Source organism: Ambystoma mexicanum, chromosome 10, assembly GCF_040938575.1.
Source record: "Ambystoma mexicanum isolate Mex_15411 chromosome 10, UKY_AmexF1_1, whole genome shotgun sequence".
In the NCBI taxonomy this organism is placed as follows: domain Eukaryota; kingdom Metazoa; phylum Chordata; class Amphibia; order Caudata; family Ambystomatidae; genus Ambystoma; species Ambystoma mexicanum.
The window spans coordinates 365,079,476-365,100,093 of record NC_090932.1 but is presented as its reverse complement, the minus strand read 5'-3'; positions in this window follow the sequence as shown (position 1 = coordinate 365,100,093).

The window sequence follows — 20,618 nt, the reverse complement described above, 5'->3', positions numbered from 1 at the left end:
CAACGCCTCCCCCCAGAGGGAAAACATCAGCCCTATACGGACGACTGAACAGAATTGATCCCGACAAAAAGGAGGCTTACATGGAAAAGTGGGAAAGGGAAATCGGCAGAACAATTGAAATGGAAGAATGGGGGCACATCTGGACCAGAACATAGAAGAGCTCGAAATGCGTCACCAACAAGGAAGGGGCGATCAAAACCTGCTACAGATGGTATTTAACCCGAGACCCTCAACAAGAGCAACCCAGCGATCTCCCCGCGATGCTGGAGAGGATGCACAGACACAGGCACGTTATTTCACTTGCTTTGGGCATGTCCAGTGTCCACAAAGTACTGGAAGGAGATTCTGGACCTCATCAAGCAGATCACAGGCCTGACGATTCCATTGGACCCAGGAATAGTCCTACTGGGCAGCACAGGGGAGGGCCAATTTCCGCTGACCGGCAACTTGGCAAGCCTATGCACACAACTTCTCACAGCGGCAAAGATAGCTATAGCAAGAATATGGAAACATCCAGAGGGACCTGCTGTGAGCCTGTGGTGGGCCAAATGTTGGGACATCGCAGTCGCGGAAAAAATAACCGCCATCCACCTGGGGAATAGAAACAAGTTTTTCGACACCTGGGCCCCCTTCCTAGACTATGCGGAACAAAGCTCCTTGGGTTTATATAACCAAAAAATTGGCACATACTGCCTGGATTGCTCACATGAAAGAGTGCTATTTGTTCCCTGTAATAACTTTTCTAAAAGAACTGTTAACCCTGCTTTGTTGTCGCTTGAACGTCATATAAATCCTTGTAGAGGATAGCTGCTTACCTGCAATTAAAGCATATTGTTGTGCCATAGCACAGCTATTGGTAGGGAAATTATTTTAACTGGAAGCAGAAGCTTAATTTTACTCAGGGTTACATATCCTGCTCCAATATGGCTTCAAAGAAGGGGAAACCTAAGGAAATGCCATCAACATTTACCATTAATGCTCCCAAAAGACAGAAAAGTGACTCTCACACGCTTAAGGATGATATGCAAGACCTGGTTATGCAAGCTATTTTAACTGAAATGAAATCCCTGAAATCCGTTATGGAAGCCACAACAACTAAACTGCAAATGCTAGATAATAAATGGTCCATGGTCCACATTCGCATCGAGAATAAATGAAGTGGAAAAAAGGGTTAGCAATGGAAAAGTTGTTGCAGGGAGGGTGCTGTCACTTGAAAATACAGTCTCATCCCTGCAGAAGAAAGCAGAAAATTTAGAAAACAGAAATAGGAGGAACAATATACGAATCATGGGTCTTCCTGAAAGCACAGAAAAAGACAATCCTATTCAATTTCTATACTATATGCTCCCTTTACTTCTGGATCTCCCCACAACCTTACAACTTAACACCCAAAGAGCTCATTGTGTAGGACCTAGAAATCCATCTCGGAATGCTCCAAGAACCCTAATATTTGTCTTACTTGACTATAGTCATGTCCTACTTCTGAGGGACAAAGCAAAACTGAAAAAGACACTTGCATGGGAAGGCATCAAAATCTGTATATCCCAGGATGTCTCCAATGCCACGGTGGCAAGTACAAGAGTTATTGGCTTTCAGACCAGCGTTAAGGCAGCTCAATGCCAGATATGGGATTATCCATCCAGCAACTCTAAAGGTTACTCTCAATGGTCACATGTTCACTTTTCAGAATTCAGTTGACTTGCGCAATTCTATCCAGAGCCACAGAAGAGATGGACACCACCAGACCACCTAAATGAATTTGAATATGTACACAAAATGTTTCTTCTAAAACTTGAATATTCCTGCCGGGTTGGGGCACGGAGTGAGCCCATACAGATCTGGCTCTCGACCCCCACTACTTATTGACTTCATCTAGACATGGTTTGGAGTGACTGTTTCCAGTTAGCCACCATTTGTATGTACACTAGTTGGTTTGTATGGAAATTGCAAAATTCCATGTTCTTTTTGTTTGTTCTTATGTCTCTTTCCATTACGCATTTCAACTCACCAGTATATTGCTATAGACTATATGGTTGTATATAATACCTTCACTGCTACCCATGGCACTTAACATAGCCACATGGAACGTCAAAGGGTTACATAATCCTGTTAAACGACAAAAAATCCTCTCACACCTCAATAGGGCTAAACCATCCATTGCATGCTTACAAGAATCTCACCTCTCACAGGCAGAAGCTGTTAAATTTAACGAGATCATGGATCCTCTCCTAGACAGAAAGTCTAATGTACATTTTAAAACGTACTAAATCCCATCTACAATTTGCCAATTTTGTGTCTCAATTAGGGCTCATCGATGCATGGCGTATCACCCATCCTTCGGATTTCGACTATACCTTCTACTCCCCTCCTCATAACTCCTTCTCAAGACTTGATTGTCTTTATATCCAGATCCCTGACTAATCGCCAATTTGATGCCAAGATAGAATCTATTACCTTGTCAGATAACGCCTCTGTTCATATCAAACTATCCAATGCACAACATTTACATCAACATAATAGATGGAGATTCAAATCAGCTCTTTTAAAAGATGAACAATTTGTGAGATTCATTAATCAACACCACACCCATTTTTTTGCAGAAAACTCTCCTGCTGATACTTCTGTGCATAATAACTGGGATTTTTATAAAGCGATATTAAGAGGACATATATCTTATACAGCCACTAAAAAGTAAAAACTGAAAGAAGAAACAGAAGATATTCTCAAACAAATCAAATCTTTACAATCAGAATATATATATACTAATTCTGCCCTACTATTCAAAAAATCATTCAACTCAGAATACAGTACAATAACAACTACAGAATAATCATGCGCAAATCTTTTAAAGTATAAGTCCAAAATTTATCAGTTTTCCAATAGATCTGGTAAATCATTAGCATCATATCTCAAAGCGAAAAAAGATAAAGTAAAAATTACTGTTATTCAAGATCAGGATGGTAATAGTGTCCTTACTGACAAGGACATCTTACAAGTCTTCTCAAAATGTTATCAAAAACTATGAGGCATAGCCTAATAGTACCCATGTACTAGACTTCCTTAATCATATACATTGCAACTCATATGTGAATTCCAACCTCCAATTGTTAAATATTACCATATCTCAGAGTGAAATCTACAAAGCTATTAAAGATCTCAAAAAAGTAAAGCCCCAGGCCCAGATGGTTTCTCAATTGATTATTCTGCCCACTTTAAGGATATATTGGTTCCCAAGCTTAATTAATTATATACTTCCTTTATTACTAACGAAAGAGCCATTGGATCTTTCTCTGAGGCAATCCTTATTGTATTTCCTAAACCCAGTAAATACCCTGAATTAGCTCAAAATTATAGGCCCATATCATTAATTAATGCTAATTGTAAATGTTTGTCCAAAATTCAAGCCAATAGACTTATCCCCTTCCTTCTGAATTTGATTAAAAACTACCAGGTGGTTTTTGTCAAAGACAGAATGTCTTCAGCCAATATTAGATTATTTACAAATATTCTTAGCATCATTCAAAATTCTCCTGATCAATATGCAGCAATAGCACTTGATGCTAAAAAGGCCTTTGAAAGGGTTGAATGGAACTTTTTGTTCGAAGCTCTTACTTGGCATATAATTCCCGATCCTTTTATAGCTACTGTCAATTTATTGTATTCTAATCTCACATCAATCTTTATTAATAACCACAGGTCGTCCATTTTTCCTCTTCATTGAGGTACTCGACAGGGATGTCCTCTCTCCCCCTTCTGTTTATCCTTGCTTTGGAACCCTTTCTACCAGCAATAAAACAGGATGATAATATACATGGTATTCAATATTAAGGTTTTAAGATTAAAACAGCTGCTTATGCAGATGATGTACTACTTTTATTGAACGTAACAGATAATTGTCTATACCATTTGACTCGTATTATTACACAATTCTCTCTTGCTTCAGTGTACAAGCTTAACACAGATAATTCTGAAATTCTACCACTTAACATACATTGTACCAAACACCACATTTCAAGTTCTGGAATGAAATAGTGCCCAGCAGGTGTTAAGTATCTAGGTATCCATATAATGCCCTCAACCAAGAATATTAATCAAAATAAAGCAAATATCCTAACCAGGGTGAAAGAACTAACAAATACATGGTCACCCCTTTTCTTATCTTGGTGGGGTAGACTTGAAGCTGTTAAAATGATGATCTCACCTATTATACTTTATTCTCTATATATGCTCCCTATTCCTATTCCTGCCTCTTTCTTTAAATCATTAGAAGTTGGTTTCCTGGATTACAGGAAATATCATTGGGTTTTTGTTCTAAAACAAGCTCAGTTATGGTTCATTCCCACTAATCCTAATATCCTAAATTGGTTTCTTACAGAGAAAGCGATGGTCTCTGTCACAATCCCTACCCCCAACCCTCATAGGCAAGTCAGCCTACCCATTGGACCCAGGTTAGGGTCTCCTATTATGGCCCCAAAGGCCCTGCCATCTCGCCAAAGACTCTCCTGGAGTCAGTCCTGGCGCCTATGGCGCCAGGCTGATACTTGATGTGAAGGTAACATGGGGGCCTGGACTTTGTAATGGGCTTGGCCCAACATGGAGGCTCCCACATAGCTCAGTTCAAAGAACTGAGCTATGCGGTCTAGTGTTTTGGGTGTGGTCGGCCCTTCAAATACCTGAGGCTATATAAGCCACGCTCAGACAGAGGAACAAGCTTCGCGTTACTCTGCGGTTAGCAGCGTGACGCTCACCGTGTCCAGCTCAGTCTCCTGAGTTCCTTACCTGCAGTATCCTGGAACCGTGCTCCCTGAAAGAACAAGATCATCATTACTGCAGCACTTACCTGTGAGTAGCATCCTGTCTCCGGTCCGTCGCTTACCCGGTCCAGAGAACACCAGCATCAGGCGCCGCATCCTCCTCCAGAACACTGCTGCCTCTTCCAGAACACTGATCTGGAAAAGAGAGAAAAAGCAGCACGAGTGAGCATCGAATCATTCTTATTAAGGAACCACAAGAATCTTACCTGATTCGATCGTCTCCTGGTCGGCATCCATTCTGGGGGGATCACAGCGACCTGCAAGCAAGAGACACAGTTTAGCACAAGAAAAGGCAAAATAACGCAGCACATCGCATATTACTGATAGAATAACGCTGCGCACGTGCATTCACTCACCAACTGGTTCTCCACTCCACGGCAACGCCAAAATCACTTTCCACACCTAAAGGAAAGAAACAGAGACACTAGCAAAAGAACGAGGAGAAAGAAAGAAAGAAGAGACTGATATATCAGAACTGTGAGAAGCAACCTACCTTAACAAGTTGGAGTGACAGCAGGTCTGGACTCGAACAGGGCTCGCACCAGTGAAGCAACTAGGTCGCAACACACCCGATCCATCTACGCGCCCCTGCATTGAGAAGCAGGACCAAGGGCGCATTGTACAAAAAATCAAGGTGAGGCAAGGTCTAAGGGAAGGTTGGGTTCTCAGGGGAGGCAGGGGTCGATTAGCAAGGAACTATTAAGTTTTGAACCCAGTACTCCAGTATTGCAGGCACAACTCTCTGAAGCATTACCAAGGGAGAAGATTCGAGAGTGTGAGTGGTCCAGCAAGGGATGAGTGGCATCCCCGTGGATACTAGGTGAGCGTTACAGAACGTGAAGACTTCATACCACTATCCACCTGGGCGCCATGGAAACATCAGAAACCGACCAATTAGCTCAGTTGTTGGGACAGTTACGTCCGGAGTACATTCGGCCAGGCAAGAGACCAACGCCTTGACAAATGAATTGATAGTTACTAAAGAGCGTACCAACAAACTCAGCAGACAATTATTCCAATCACAGGCGGGACAGGCCCCACTGCCTGGTAGCGTTCCATCAATGCCAACGTCATCGGCCAGTCCGGTGCAGATAACCCTCCATGGAGCTGTTCCTTTAGCTCCGCCTGAACGTTTTACAGGGGATCCCAAGAAGTATGCAACATTCATGAACCAGTGCCGTCTTCATTTTCTCTGCAGACCTGGGGCCTTTCCTAACGACCAGTCACGGGTTGCTTTTGTTTAATCTTACTTGAGTGGCAGTGCTGCGGATTGGTCTGTACCATTAGTAAGTCAGGATGATCCTCTGCAACACGACTTCAGGGGTTTTCAGTAGGAGATGGAGAAACTCTTTGCTCACCGGACCCATGGACAAGCATTGGACAACAAACTTTTGTCCCTTCGTCAAGGAAATCAAGACCCGTTAGCATACATAGCAACTTTCAACAGGCTCGTTGTTGAAGCGGGGTGGCCTGAAGATAAAAGAACCACATTATTCCACCGGGTTCTATGAGGAGAGTTAAAGAAGGTTCTTGCTCAAGTGATGGATCCACCAAAGGACTGTGCAGAATTGATCAATCTTGTTGTTCAGCTAGATCATAGGCTGCAAGACAGAAGAGCAGAACGGAATAGACGGAACACTCGTGCTATGTATGTTCGGTCAAAGGACAATGCCTCACGTTCAGCAGAAAATATGGTGGAACCTATGCAAATCAGAGGGGTAAGGGCCCCTTTAACCAAGGCCGAAAGAGACAAGAGAAGGCACCAGCAGTTCTGCTTATACTGTGGAAAATCAGGCCATTTTCTTAGAGTGTGCCCAGTGAAGCCTGCAAGGAGAACTTTTGGGGCCACAGAGAAAGAAGAAGACAAGGACTCAGAAAACTACCAAGCCCGGCAAGCATAGAGGTCTGCTTGTCGAGCGAGGAAGGTGAGCTACAGACCTCACTTTGCGCTACCTTTGATTTTGATCAACCACCAACAACTGTCTTGAATGCATGCTGTAGAAGCATACATAGATAGCGGAGCAGTTGGGAACTACATGGACCAAGATCTGGCTGGGGCTTTCCTTATGCCTAAAGTCGACTACTGAAAAGGTCACCACTGTTGATGGTACGGAAATAGCTTCCGGTCCAGTAACCCAATATACAGCGGCATTAACCCTTCTGTGCCAGGATGGACACCAGGAATCTATTGCTTTCGACCTCATCAAGGCACCTCAGTTCCGGCTGATCTTAGGGATGCCATGGTTTGTAGCTCACAACCCTCAAATAGATTGGCGTGCAAAGAAATTGGTCTTTTCCGACCATTGCGCTCTTACTTGCTATCACAGATGGAAGCAACAGACAGATACGTCGGCTCATGGAACAGCGGTGATAGTACTAGGCATGACTGGAACCCTACCAAATGAATACCAAGACTTCCAAGACGTATTTCAAAAAGAACAAGCAAATACCTTGCCCTCACACAGGCCTTACGACTGTCAGATCTACCTTGTACCTGGTGCACAAATTCCTTGTGGGCGAATTTATGCACTCACTGAACCTGAAAACCTCAATTTGAAATCTTATTTAGATCAATACCTGGCAAATGGGTTTATTCGCCCTTCTACATCACCGGCAGCTTCTCCATTATTCTTCGTACCAAAAAAGGAAGGAGATTCAAGGACTTGCATCGACTAACGTGCATTAAACCAAATCACTGTAAAAAAAACGCTACCCACTGCCTCTTATTCCGGAACTGTTGGATCAAGTCAAAGATGCCCAAATCTATACTAAATTGGACCTTAGGGGGGCGTACCATCTTGTTCGGGTAAAGAAAGGAGACAAATGGAAAACCGCCTTTCGCACCAAATATGGCCTGTATGAATACCAGGTAATGCCCTTTGGGCTTTGCAATGCCCCCGCTGCATTCCAATATTTCATGAACGATGTCTTAAGGGAATTAATCGACGTGTGTGCCTTGGTCTACATTGACAATATCTTAGTGTATTCTGCTTCAAAACAAGACCATGTCAAGCATGTCCGTTCTGTCCTTGCAAAACTCTGGTCAGCATCACCTATATGCTAAACTCGAAAAATGTTCCTTTTCATGTCACCGAAATCGAGTTCCTTGGTTTTGTTCTCACCCCAAAAGGAATCTGAATGGATATGCGCAAGGTAGATGCCATTCTAACTTGGCCGTCACCAACTTCTCTCAAAGGAATCCAGAACCTGCTGGGCTTTTCACATTTTTACTGCTGATTCATCCCAGGTTTATCTCAAATAGTACATCCGATCACATCATTATTACAAAAAAACAATAAGAAATTCCAATGGACAGAAGAAGCAGAAAAGGCCTTTCAAGAACTCAAAAAGAGGTTCACTTCTGCCCCGATTCTACGACATCCTCGCCCAGACCTCCCTTACGTGGTGGAAACGGATGCCTCAAGCATGGCAATGGGAGCTGTTCTCTCACAAAGGGACCCTGAAACTGGTCATTTGCATCCTGTGGCTTTCTGGTCACGCACGTTCTCACCCCCTGAGATCAACTATGCTATCACGGACAAAGAACTTCTAGCTATCAAATCAGCTTTTAAGGCCTGGTGACATTACCTCCTAGGTGCCAGGCTTACCATCACCATGATAACTGACCATCGAAACCTACAATATTTAAAAACAGCGAAGGCTCAATCTTCACGTCAACTGCGCTGGGCCCTCTTCTTCACAGAATACGACTACGTTATCACGTTTCGACCGGGAGTCAGAAATGGAAAGGCCGATGCCCTCTCCCGCATGTAAATTGACGAAAAGGTATACGCGACCCCAGATCCAGTGGCCATTATTCCAAGTGACAAACTTTTAGGCCTTACAGCAACATTGACTCAAAGGGAACTGCAGAACAAGATCCAACTCTTGAGGAGTCCCAAGCTATTGCACAAATAGAGTATACAAGGGGAAAATCACGCAATTAAAGATCAACTACCATATTTCAAGAACCGTTTATACTTGCCAAGTAAAGAATTACAGGAACAAGTCATCTCTAACTATCGTGACTTCTTAATGGAAGGTCATCCGAGAATCACTAAAACACTAGCTAAGGTAAAACAAAATTACTGGTGGCCCACTTGGCGCAAGTACATTATTCAGTTTATCCAGTCCTGCAGTGTGTGCGCACAAAATAAATTGCAGAAGCAAAAACCAGCGGGTCTTCTTCAGCCATTCGAGATCCCACCTGCACCCTGGCATACGCGGTCTCTCGATTTCATCACAGACTTACCTCTCAGTCAAGGATTCAACATCATTCTAGTGGTTGTAGACTTGTTTTCGAAAATGGCACATTAAATTCCTTTGAAAGGTCTCCCAAATGCATCTAGCCTGGCAAAGGTATTTATTGAACATATTATACGGGTACATAGTTTTCCTTCGGTCCTGATCTACGACCGAGGTAGTGAATTTGTGTCTAACTTCTGGAGGAAGTGCTGTTCAATGGCCCAAATTGATATTAGGTTATCCACAAGTCACCATCCTCAAACGGATGGCCAAACGGAGAGAACAAACCAGACACTCGAGCAATACCTACGCTGTATGCTACATCAAGTGGAAGGAAGTTGGAAAGACTTGTTATGGATAGCAGAATATGCCTATAATAACTCTACACACCAGCACAGGGCAGACTCCTTTCTATATCATTTATGGTAGACATATACGCACCTCTGAACTAGACGTCCCAACTACTTTGGAAATGCCAGCAATTAAAACCTTACACACAACCATCTGTCAAGCCTTCAAAAAGGCAGCTGAACACTTACTCCAAGCTAAGACCAACCAGAAGAAATTCTCCGACCAGCATCGTAGGAAGGCTCCCGATTATCAAGTTGGGGATGAAGTCTGGTTAGCATCAAAACATGTGCCCATAAAAGGAACTCAGACCTTTCGCCCACGATACCTAGGACCTTTCACTATTAAATCTATGATAAATCCAGCAGCTGTTAAACTAGCCTTACCATCAAATATGCAGATTCATCCTGTGTTCCACGTATCTTTTCTGAAACCTGTTCAACCTGGAAACCGTGTTACTACACCACCAAAACCAGTAATAATCAACAGAGAACCGGAGTTTGAAGTTCAAGACATCCTGGATTTAAAATACAACAGGGCTGAGCTATACTATCTAGTAGATTGGAAAGGATATGGCCCGCAGGACAGAACATTGGAACTTTGTGAGTATGTCCATGCGCCACGCTTGATAAAACGTTTCCATCGGAATCACCCAACCAAACCAGGACCAGGCAGAAGGACTACTGTGAGAGGGGCCTTTGGGGGGGGGGGGGGCTGGGAGTGCTGACACGATCCCTACCCCCAACCCTCATAGGCAAGTCAGCCTACCCATTGGACCCAGGTTAGGGTCTCCTATTATGGCCCCAAAGGCCTTGCCATCTCGCCAAAGACTCTCCTGGCGTCAGTCCTGGCACCTCTGGCGCCAGGCTCATACTCAATGTGAAGGTAACATGGGGGCCTGCACTTTGTAATGGGCTTGGCCCAACATGGAGGCTCCCACATAGCTCAGTTCTAAGAACTGAGCTATGCGGTCTAGTGTTTTGGGTGTGGTCGGGCCTTGCAATACCTGAGGCTATATAAGCCACGCCCAGAGGAACACGCTTTGTGTTACTCTGCGGTTAGCAGCGTGACGCTCACCGTGTCCAGCTCAGTCTCCCGAGTTCCTTACCTGCTGTATCCTGGAAAGAACAAGAACATAATTACTTCAGCACTTACCTGTGAGTAGCATCCTGTCTCCGGTCCATCGCTTACCCGGTCCAGAAAACACCAGCATTAGGCGCTGCATCCTTCTCTTGAACACCAGCATCCAGGCGCCGCATCTTCCTCCGGAACACCGCGACCTGGAAAAGAGAGAGAAAAAGCAGCACGAGTGAGCATCGAATCATTCTTATAAAGGAACCACAAGAATCTTACCTGATTCTATCGTTTCCTGGTCGGCATCCATTCTGGGGGCATCACAGCGACATGCAAGCAAGACAAGAGACACAGGTCAGCACAAGAAAAGGCAAAATAGTGCAGCGCATCGCATATTACTGACAGAATAACGCTGCGCACCGTGCATTCACTCACCAACTGGTTCTCCACTCCAATCGGCACGGCAACGCCTAAATCACTTGCCACACCTAAAGGAAAGAAACAGACATTAGCAAAAGAACACGGAGAAAGAAAGAAGAGACTGATATATCAGAATTGTGAGAAGCAACCTACCTTAACAAGTTGGAGTGACAGCAGGTCTGGACTCGAACAGGGCTCGCACCAGTGAAGCAACTAGGTCGCAACACGCCTGATCCATCTATGCGCCCCTGCATTGAGAAGCAGGACGGAGAGGGCATCCTACAAAAAATCAAGGTGAGGCAAGGTCTAAGGGAAGGTTGGGTTCTCAGGGGAGGCAGGGGTCGATTAGCAAGGAACTATTAAGTTTTGAACCCAGTACTCCAGTATTGCAGGCCCAACTCTCTGAAGCATTACCAAGGGAGAAGATTTCAGTGTGTGAGTGGTCCAGCCAGGGCTGAGTGGCGTCCCTGTGGATACGAGGTGAGCAATACAGTCCCCCCATTGTCTTATGGACTGTCACTACATTAAAAATAGATGCTTTACTAGCACTAGTATTAATGTTTCTATTATGTACCTTCGATCATACTTATTCTCGTCAACCACCAAAAAATCCCAGTTTATATCACTGTCTATTTGGATGAATCCCCCGATAAAAATTAACAAGAGAACTATTTGTTGGAGACCACGGCTATCTCTTGGCATTAAGTATGTAGGGCAGCTGTTCATTCAGGGTATTCCTCTTACTTACAATGAGTTTATGGCCAAATTTCATTGTGTCAATGTCTTTTCTGCAGCAATATGTAAGTCTAATAAGTGCTATTTTGCAAAATTATGATGTTAGTTTGTAATACGAATAGTTATCAGGCTCAAAGACTACTTTCTCAATGTAACCCTAATGTTACAGCGTCCATGTTCTACAAAATCTGTTCTTCCATGTCAGATGATTGAGCCCTACTCAAGTGCCTAGAGGCTTGGAGTCTAGATGGCTCCTTAAAAGACTCCCAATTGGAATGCCTTTGATGTGGACCAATCTATCTAAAGCAATTGTCTCAGCTAGTTTACTTCAAACATTGTATTTCTTCCATCATAGAGCCTTCATTCCTCCACTAATGCTCTTTAAGGGTGGAGTTTCTCAAAATGACAATAGTTCGATTTGTCTTTGTTCTCGGGGATCTTGCAAGCATATTGTTTTTGAATGTATCCATGTCAAAGTATTCTGGGAGAGGGTTTGGAAGACTTGAGCATATTTTTCAGGTACAATTGGTTTTCTCCTTTACGGTTTTGTTTCAGGGTATGAAAATTATCCAACCTGCTATTGATAAAAAATAAATGTTATCTGTTTGACCCATTCATTGCCATAGCAATCCAGACAATTACTTCCAATTGGAAGGATCTCAAAGGTGTGCATTTTAAATTATGGTGGAATTCATTTTGCAACATTCATAGAATGAAAAAATCCAATGCTGTGTCCCCTCCCTTGCTGCATAAGCATGAATAAAAATGGCAGTTGTTTCTGGATTTCTTGGAAAATGTAATGCCTAGTCAATTATAAAGACCATATCCTATTATCACATACCAGTGATAAATAATGCCCCTTCCCTCCCCTCGTTTTGTTCATGTTAGTCCTGTGTGGCTTGTGCATGTTTAACGTCTATCATAAATGCATTACATAACTATAGGTTTACTGTGAATTGCATTTTCATGCATTAGGGTATAGCATTTATTTATGCTATGAGGTTCCTATATTGCTTAAATTTGTTGCAGATGAAGGTCTTACTCTTGCCAGTGTGTGGCGTTTTCTTATCCTTATCCGCTGTTCCACTTATTTTATGAAACTTATATACTTACTGATCTTAATAACAATATTTAAACACACAAAAAAAGATTATAGAGTAATAGATTTGCATGGAAAGTGGTGTCTGCCAAACTGTCTCATTTTCATGAAACTCTATGCCTTAAAAGTGGCAATGGTGATTGTTAACTAGGTGGGCCAGTCAGCCCACAAGAATGGAAAACAGATAACCTACAGCCAGGCACAGGCACACTTTCTGAAGAAACATGCAACAGAGAAACATTAAATACTGAATAGAAGTGTCCACTTCCCTCTAAAACCATGTTGGTGTTATGGAAGTGGGTTATTATAAAGTTGTCTTTTGGCACATCTAGCCTTAGCACCAAAGCTATTTCTTAGATAATAATATTAGTCCAGATGACTGCAAGGTCTAAACCCTAAGTAGACTGGGGGGTCATTTAATAAAATGAAGCCATTGTTTAAAATAAAACATTTGTCATGTCTGTAAGCAGTGCCTAGTAGCCTCAGGATTGAATGTTGGGGCGCGTGGCCTGGCTAGAGTCCGATGGCAGCTTAGCCATGTGAGCTCAGCTGCCCTGATATCCTCATGTCAGCAACGAAGCCCAACCTTGCTGCAGCAGTATTGGAACCCCATGGGGACCGGAGGGTTGCCTTTCCATTGTTGGCGCACTGTGGTAAGGCTGCATCCTGGCCGGGAGCACAGAGTCCTCCTTGTCCGGGCCTCCGACACACCATCATGGCCACCACGAACATCAAGGTGACAGCGGCCCAAAGAGGCGATCATCTTTCTGAGCCTGCCAGAGGCTGCCGCACTTCAGCAGTGTTTGGGCGACCTGGGAGCACAGTCACCAGGAGCCCTGTGGGGTCATCGTCGCTACCGACATGCTGCAAGGAGCTCCCCTGCTCAGGAGTCCAAACCAGAAGCTGCAACGGACCCACGCAATTGTGGCGTTACTCAGGCCGTATATGAACGCCATTTTGCCATTGGACCTGGCGAGTGCACTGATTAGCTTTGGCTCCCTGGGGGAGAAGGGAGGGCTTTGCGAGTGTACCAGGCAGCAGTGTCCTCCCAATAAAGAGCACGCACCTCAGGGCCATTGGATGAACTGCTGTGATGTGCTCTGCTGGGACGGTGTGTTTTCTCATATTGCGCTAGGATTGCAGGCAGTCTTCAGCTCTAGCAGGAGATTCCTCAATGCGCGTGTCCCCTTGAAATATAGCAGCCCCTATTCTGCCCAAGTTTTATTTTTCTCCTGGAAGGGTTCAAAATGTATGGTAGCTTAGCTGCAGCAAGTTTTCAGTGCAGCCTTGAACTCAGAGGGTGGGGGGCACAAAGAAAACGAACTGGTGGCATCATCTGCAAATAAATAAACGGACATCGTTTTTGGGCCTGTGGATTTCCCATGCTGGAACAGTCCAATGAAGAAGGGTTCTATTGGGGGAGAATGGTGAGGAACCTGCACTGAAAGCATGATTGGCCCGGTACCCGCCTTGCTGCAGCCTGGGACAGTACATTCCTTGCCACTGCAAGGTTCCACCTTCCATACCAGAGTAACCTGGGTCACTTCCAACATGAAGATCGGCAAAGCCAAAGATAAATTGGAGACTTCCATCATAGATATGCTACAACAGCCGAAGTCCACCTCAGGGGGCTCTGCAAACTCAGCGATCACCCCAACTCACTCTGGATTCAGATGCGCAACCCGCTACAAAGGGAAACATAACACGCTTGCTCCAGTCCATAAAAACAAAATGGCTGCCACTCTGCAGGAACTGAAAGGCTCCTTTCAGGAGCTGGTGCAGAATGTCCAACAGACTGAATCGAGGCTGGGAGACTTGGAGACAGCCTTCTGTGACAAGGTGAACTCCTATGAACAACTGGAACAGTGGGTAGTGGCACTGAAAGTCCACAGAACTTCCTCTGATGAGAAACAGGAAGACGCTGAGAAACATTCAAGACAGAACATTATCTGCATCAGAGGGATTCCTAGGGAGGTCAATGCCCAGGTATTGGAGGCATATGTTTGTGACTTATTTTGGGAAACCGAGGCGGATTTCATCCTCGACAGGACTCTGCTAACAAGAGTACATTTCTTCAAAAGTAAGGAGCTAATTTTTCAGAAGACCAGAGCACAAAAAGGGATTCTATTCAAGGGGACTCTTTGTAATTGTTCCAGAACCTGGCACAAGGGATTATCCAAAAGTGCAGGGCAAGGAAACAGCTGAACCAATAGCTTGCAAGTAAAAGCCTTCAACACCGGTGGGGATACCATTTCGCATCCTTTTCAAGCTGGGCGGGGTTCAGCACCAATACACCACCCTCAGAGCAGCGATTGAGGGTCTGAATATCCCAGCTGGTGAAATACACCCCCCGAGAACATAGGTCAGGAGGGCCCCCCTGCCCAGCAGACTGGTCCAGAGCATGTTCAAGGAGAAGCAGGCAGAAGGATCTTAGGCGCCCTTCATTGGACAGAAGGGAATGAAGCAGGGACTCGCAGGGCCCTACTTGAGGGACTGGGTTTGTGACCCATGGGTGAGGGCGCTCAGTACGATATTCCAGATTGCGAAGTTTCTTATGGTTGCTATTGTTTGCTGTATGCAGTCTTGATGTGGTTTCAATATGCCGTAAGAGTTCATGAATAGTTATGAGGGCATTGGGCACACATACCCCAATTTAGGTATCGTTGACCTGTTGGATACCCTAGATGGGGTGTTTTTTCTTTTTCTTTTTTGTAAATGTGTTTTAATGGTATGGTTATACAGTGTTGTAGAGTTGGATGGTGGCCGCCAAAAGATGGTCCTGCAAGAGAGGGTGTAGTTTGGGGAGGCCCAAAACATCTGGGGCCTGGTTGGAGTATGGGGGCATGATTATGTTGCAATACATTTCAGGGATGGCCAATATGAAAATAGTCTCCATGATTATCCAAGGGCTGAATACTCTGAGGAAAAGGAAGAGTGTGCTCTCGAAATTGGTGGAGTTGAAAGCAGATATTGCTTTACTTCAAGAGACCCATTTATTAAAGAACTACTGGCTGAGGCTAGGTTCCTGATGAGTCCCCCATCAATGTATTTCCACCTTCCCTCAGAAGGGGTGTGTGGCTATTCTAGTGGCTAATTCCCTCCGCTTTGAGAAAATTAATGTCATTGGGACACTCATGGAAAATATTTGGGACTGCACATATAGCTAGGGGCAGACATTTAACCCTGGTCTCCATTGTTGGTCCAAATCAGCAGCATGCTGGTTTCTATGCTCAAGTGTTCCCTCACATGTCCCAGTTCCAACAGGGGTATCTTGTGATTGGTGGTGACTTGAATGTGGTATAAGATGCCGGGATGGATAGATCAGACCAAGTCGCTGCATCAGAAGCAGCGAAAACATTCTCCTTCAAACACGCTATTGACATGCACTTGGTAGACGCATGGGGACATCTACATCCTCACAGCCATGATTTTACACATTTTTCACATGTTCACCGTAGCTATTCCAGGATTAATTATATATTGGTTTCTCAGTCCCTACTGCCGCCGATTAGCTCTGTTACTATAGAACCAGCACTGATCTCAGATCACTCCCCTGTAACACTACAGTTGGACATCATTGGGCTGGACATTAGGAAAACTGCCTTATGGAAAATGAATGACTCCTCTTTAGCCGACATATTGTTTTGTGCCACTATCTTCGATCACACTGTATTTCCAAGACAATTTGAATGGGACGGTCTCAACTGCAATGCTGTGGGACGCCTTGACACCTACATTATGTGGTAAGCTTATTAGCCTGGTCTCTACGCGTAAAAGAGACTCAACAGCCCAACGAAGACAGGCCAAAGAGAGTGTACAGGAGTGGGAAACAGGATAAAAGGGGGAAGGCTCTAGGAAGACAGACAGTTACAGGTGGCGAGGGCAGAGCTGAAGGTACTATGGGCAGACAGCATTTCTCATAGGCTGCTCAGAACCAAACATTCCTACTTTAGTACCTCCAATAGGGCCTCAAGTATCTTGGCATATCAGCTTCAAGCCCAGAGAAATAGTAACATGATTGGGGGTTTGAGGGATGCTGCAGCTGCATTGCACAAGGAGGAGCCCACTACACAACAGTATTTTACTTCTGATACGCTTAATGGGACCCTACAAGACAGTTCTATCTGGGATGCAAACCTTCACCTGATTGCTGAAGATGGCAAACAAAAACCAGATATCCTAACAGTCAAGAAAGCCGTTCAGGCTATTCGCACTCTCCCCACCAATAAGGCCTCGGCACGGACAGTTTTACAGCCCTCTTTTATAAAGCAATTCCCAGATATGCTGGCTCCCAAGTTGGCAACCCTTTGCAGAAACTGGGACCATTATATCCACCACAGGGGCATCAACGTTAACACCGACTGGTAAACCTGGCAAAGACCTCATTCAATGCTCCTCTTGTAGCCCTATCACGGTCCTCAATTATGACGCTCGTATCTACTCCCAAATCCTGGCAGCCCAATTAACTACTGTGCTCCTGGCATAGTGGGTATAGATCAAACGGGGTTCGTCCCAGGACGTCAAACACACAAATAATATGACGGACAATTGATGTTACTGCTGGATCCAACAATGTAAAAGGGAGGTAGCCGTTCTCTCGATAGACTCTGAAAAAGAGTTTGAGTGAACTGGGCATATCTGTCCAAAGTACTGAAGGGGTTGGGATTCAGTCTCATTTTTCAAAAAAGGGTGTTGGCTAATTTTCTGCTCCAGTCTACCCAGAATAAACTGAATGGCGCATTATAGGAACTGGTAAATTTGCACAGAGGCACCCAGCAAAGATGACCACCCTCCCACCTATTGTTCGCCCTGTCCATGGATACCAACGTAAAGTTGCTTTATATGCAAATGACATCTTCTATATGAGCATATGAGGGATTCCCAAGTCCCACTCCCGAACATAGCCCCCCTGTTGGAACGGTTTTGACAGGTTTCAGGGTTTAAAATTAACTACACAAAGGGCCTCATTACAACCCTGGCATTAAGGGGTTAACGGCGCCGTATAAAGCTGCGGCGCTGTTAAACCCTTAACGCCCAATTCACACTTTAACGCCTGCTTTTTGCAGGCGTTAAAGTCCAACCCGCTAAGGGACCTTGGTGCTAATTACGGCACCGTAATCTACGGTGCCGTAATTAGCGCCTTCCCCATTCCCATTGAGCCCTATGGGCCAAAAATGGGAATGGGGAAGGGGCCATGGTGAATGGGGATTTACCGCCCCGCCAACCTTGGAATGGGGCGGTAAATCCGCCATCCACCATGGCGGAATCCAGCATGGACCATGGTGCTAATAGCACCATGGTCCAACGCCAGGGTTGTAATGAGGCCCAAAGTCCACCATACTTAATATCTCAGTGACACAGGAGACGGTTCATTGGCTGAAGAATACCTTTGCATTTTCATGTGCATCAGGCGCCTTGAAATACATGGGCTTTTCTCTCCCCTCACGATAGGATCAACTATATGTGGTTAACATTTCAGCACTCCTCACCTCGACTAAACAAGACCTGGTAAGATTGGGGGAGGGGTCTCAAGATCTCTTGGTTGGGAAAAATTACTTCAGTCAAAATTACCCTACTGCAGTGTTTATTGTACACTTCAGGTGTTACCGATCCGGATTCCAAAGGCGGTGCGCAAGAAGCTCCATTCCCACATCTTTAGGTTCACTTGAGCGAGTAAGTTTCCCAGGGTGGCTAGGCACACACTGATGGTGGAAAAGGGAGGTCTGGCTGTACTGGATATCGAAAGCTATCTATATGCCGCTTAACACCCCCCACTGTTAGAAAGCCACACAAAACCCCATACATTGGGTGAACAGGATAGACTTGGGGGTGGGGGGCCCCTACATGATTGGTGTTGGCGTGCTCCCATGACAAGGAAGCACGACCGGTGTAGGTTCCCTTAGACCAGAAGAATGTTTGATTATTGGCACAAGGCGGCTAATGGGTATATGGAAGAGCTGGGAATTCCCACTGGGACGGGACACAGGAAGATTTACTGATTGGGTTGAGGGTGGGCTATCTAGACTGGGGCAGCTGTTTGTATATGAACAACCCCTAGCCTTTGAGCAGTGCAAGCAGGCCTTTATGGTGGTAGACACTGACAAGTATGGTTACACATCACTCAGGCACTGGATTGAGAGTATGAAAGTAGCAAATCATGCAAAGAGGGAAACACCACCATTTGAGAATGTGTTCATTGGGGATTCACAGTCAGTATGGTTTTATCTTTATACAAGGTTCTCAATTATAATAGATTTAAACCCACTCCCAACACATACATGGCCAAATGGGAAGAGGACATCCGGAAAGGCCATAAATCTAGCCTGGTATAACATTTGGACAAGGGCAGGGAACTACTCCAAGTGGGAGGAGAATGGTTTCAAACCGATGCTGCGATGGGACCTTACTCCAGAATGCTTAAAATCTGTTGCTTGGGCTTTAAGATTCATCAACACCCACACTGCATTTTGTGATTAATTTAGTTGTTTCGTTATTTTCTTTGTTATTTTTAATGAAGTGTTCATATTTAGTCTCCAATTTCAACATGTACAGTTTTCTGGTAAAAACTGTTGAAACCCACTCCTGCCGCAGAGGTTGTATGTGGCAGCGAGCACTGATGCCATCTGTGAGGAGCTTTAATAAAAATTTAAATGAGAGAGATAAAAAAAAAGAATTGAATGTTAGGCTGATCTAAAGAGAAACACATTTGGACAAACAGAAAGTGTTCATCTTCTCAAGGTTTTTACATTTCAAAGTACTAAGCTGTGGCCATGCGTTAATGGAACTGAGCTTGTGTGAGGGAACTAACCCTGCAACTCCTTCTCACAGAACAGTCACTATCTGAATTGGGCATAGCCCATGTGGCCTTTCTTCATCCAGTAGTCAATATTTACACTTTATTCGCGTGTGTAGGAGAGATGTCTAAAGGCTGGACTGAACCCACAATAGACCATTGGAACGGGTTGAGTAAAGTCAGGCCAGGTAACGGCAGTTCGATGTCTAAGACAGGGGGGAAGCCCATAGAGAGGGACAATATATTCTGTCCCCTTGGAAACTTCCAGCATTCTTACGTTGTGCTCCAAAATAACTTCGTGACTCTGTGACTTGCTTCTAAAAAAGGGAGAACACTTAACTAGGGACGATGTCCTCATTGCATTCTAGAAAAAGACTTTGAAACCACTGAACTCCTACTAGGATTAAACTATAAATGGGAAGGGAGAACTCCAACCCTGTCAGTTACCAACTAGAACGTTTAGAAAATTCCTGCCCCCTTGCCATGGCGGGTGGGTAGGAGTTGGATCAGGTGTTAGTTTCTGATCAGAGGAGGGAGAAAGACGACACTGTGGCGCAGAAGGGAACGCCATCTGGAAAAACCTGAGTGTTCTTGCATTTAAGGATCAAGCAATTAGGCCACCTAGATATCCAGTGTGGCTGGAGGTTTCTTAGTGAACTTTACACTAATAGGGAAATCAGCAGACAAGATCAACCCAGCAACTCCAAATCCAGAGACATTACATTTGCCAATTGCTTTTGCCCAGCAAACTCAGAAAAGGAAAGTGTGCCAGTTTCAATCCGTGATGGAATAGCAATATAACATCCTGCAACTAAGCAGTCACCTGAGCTCTGAGCAAAGCTTCCCACGTCCAACCACCAAAAGAGCCAGTTTAATCTATCTGCGTCAAAGTTGTCCAAGACACGATCACATATCTTTGACTCACCACCAAAACCCTCATGACACCAGGTCAATCTCACAACTTCTATAGTCAAGCCACATACTGAGAACATCAATTGGCCCTTATTCGAAGACACTGACAAACATGCACTTTGCACAAACAGAGCATCACAAAAGGCACATGGTCTCCTTTGAAACACCTCAAACATGT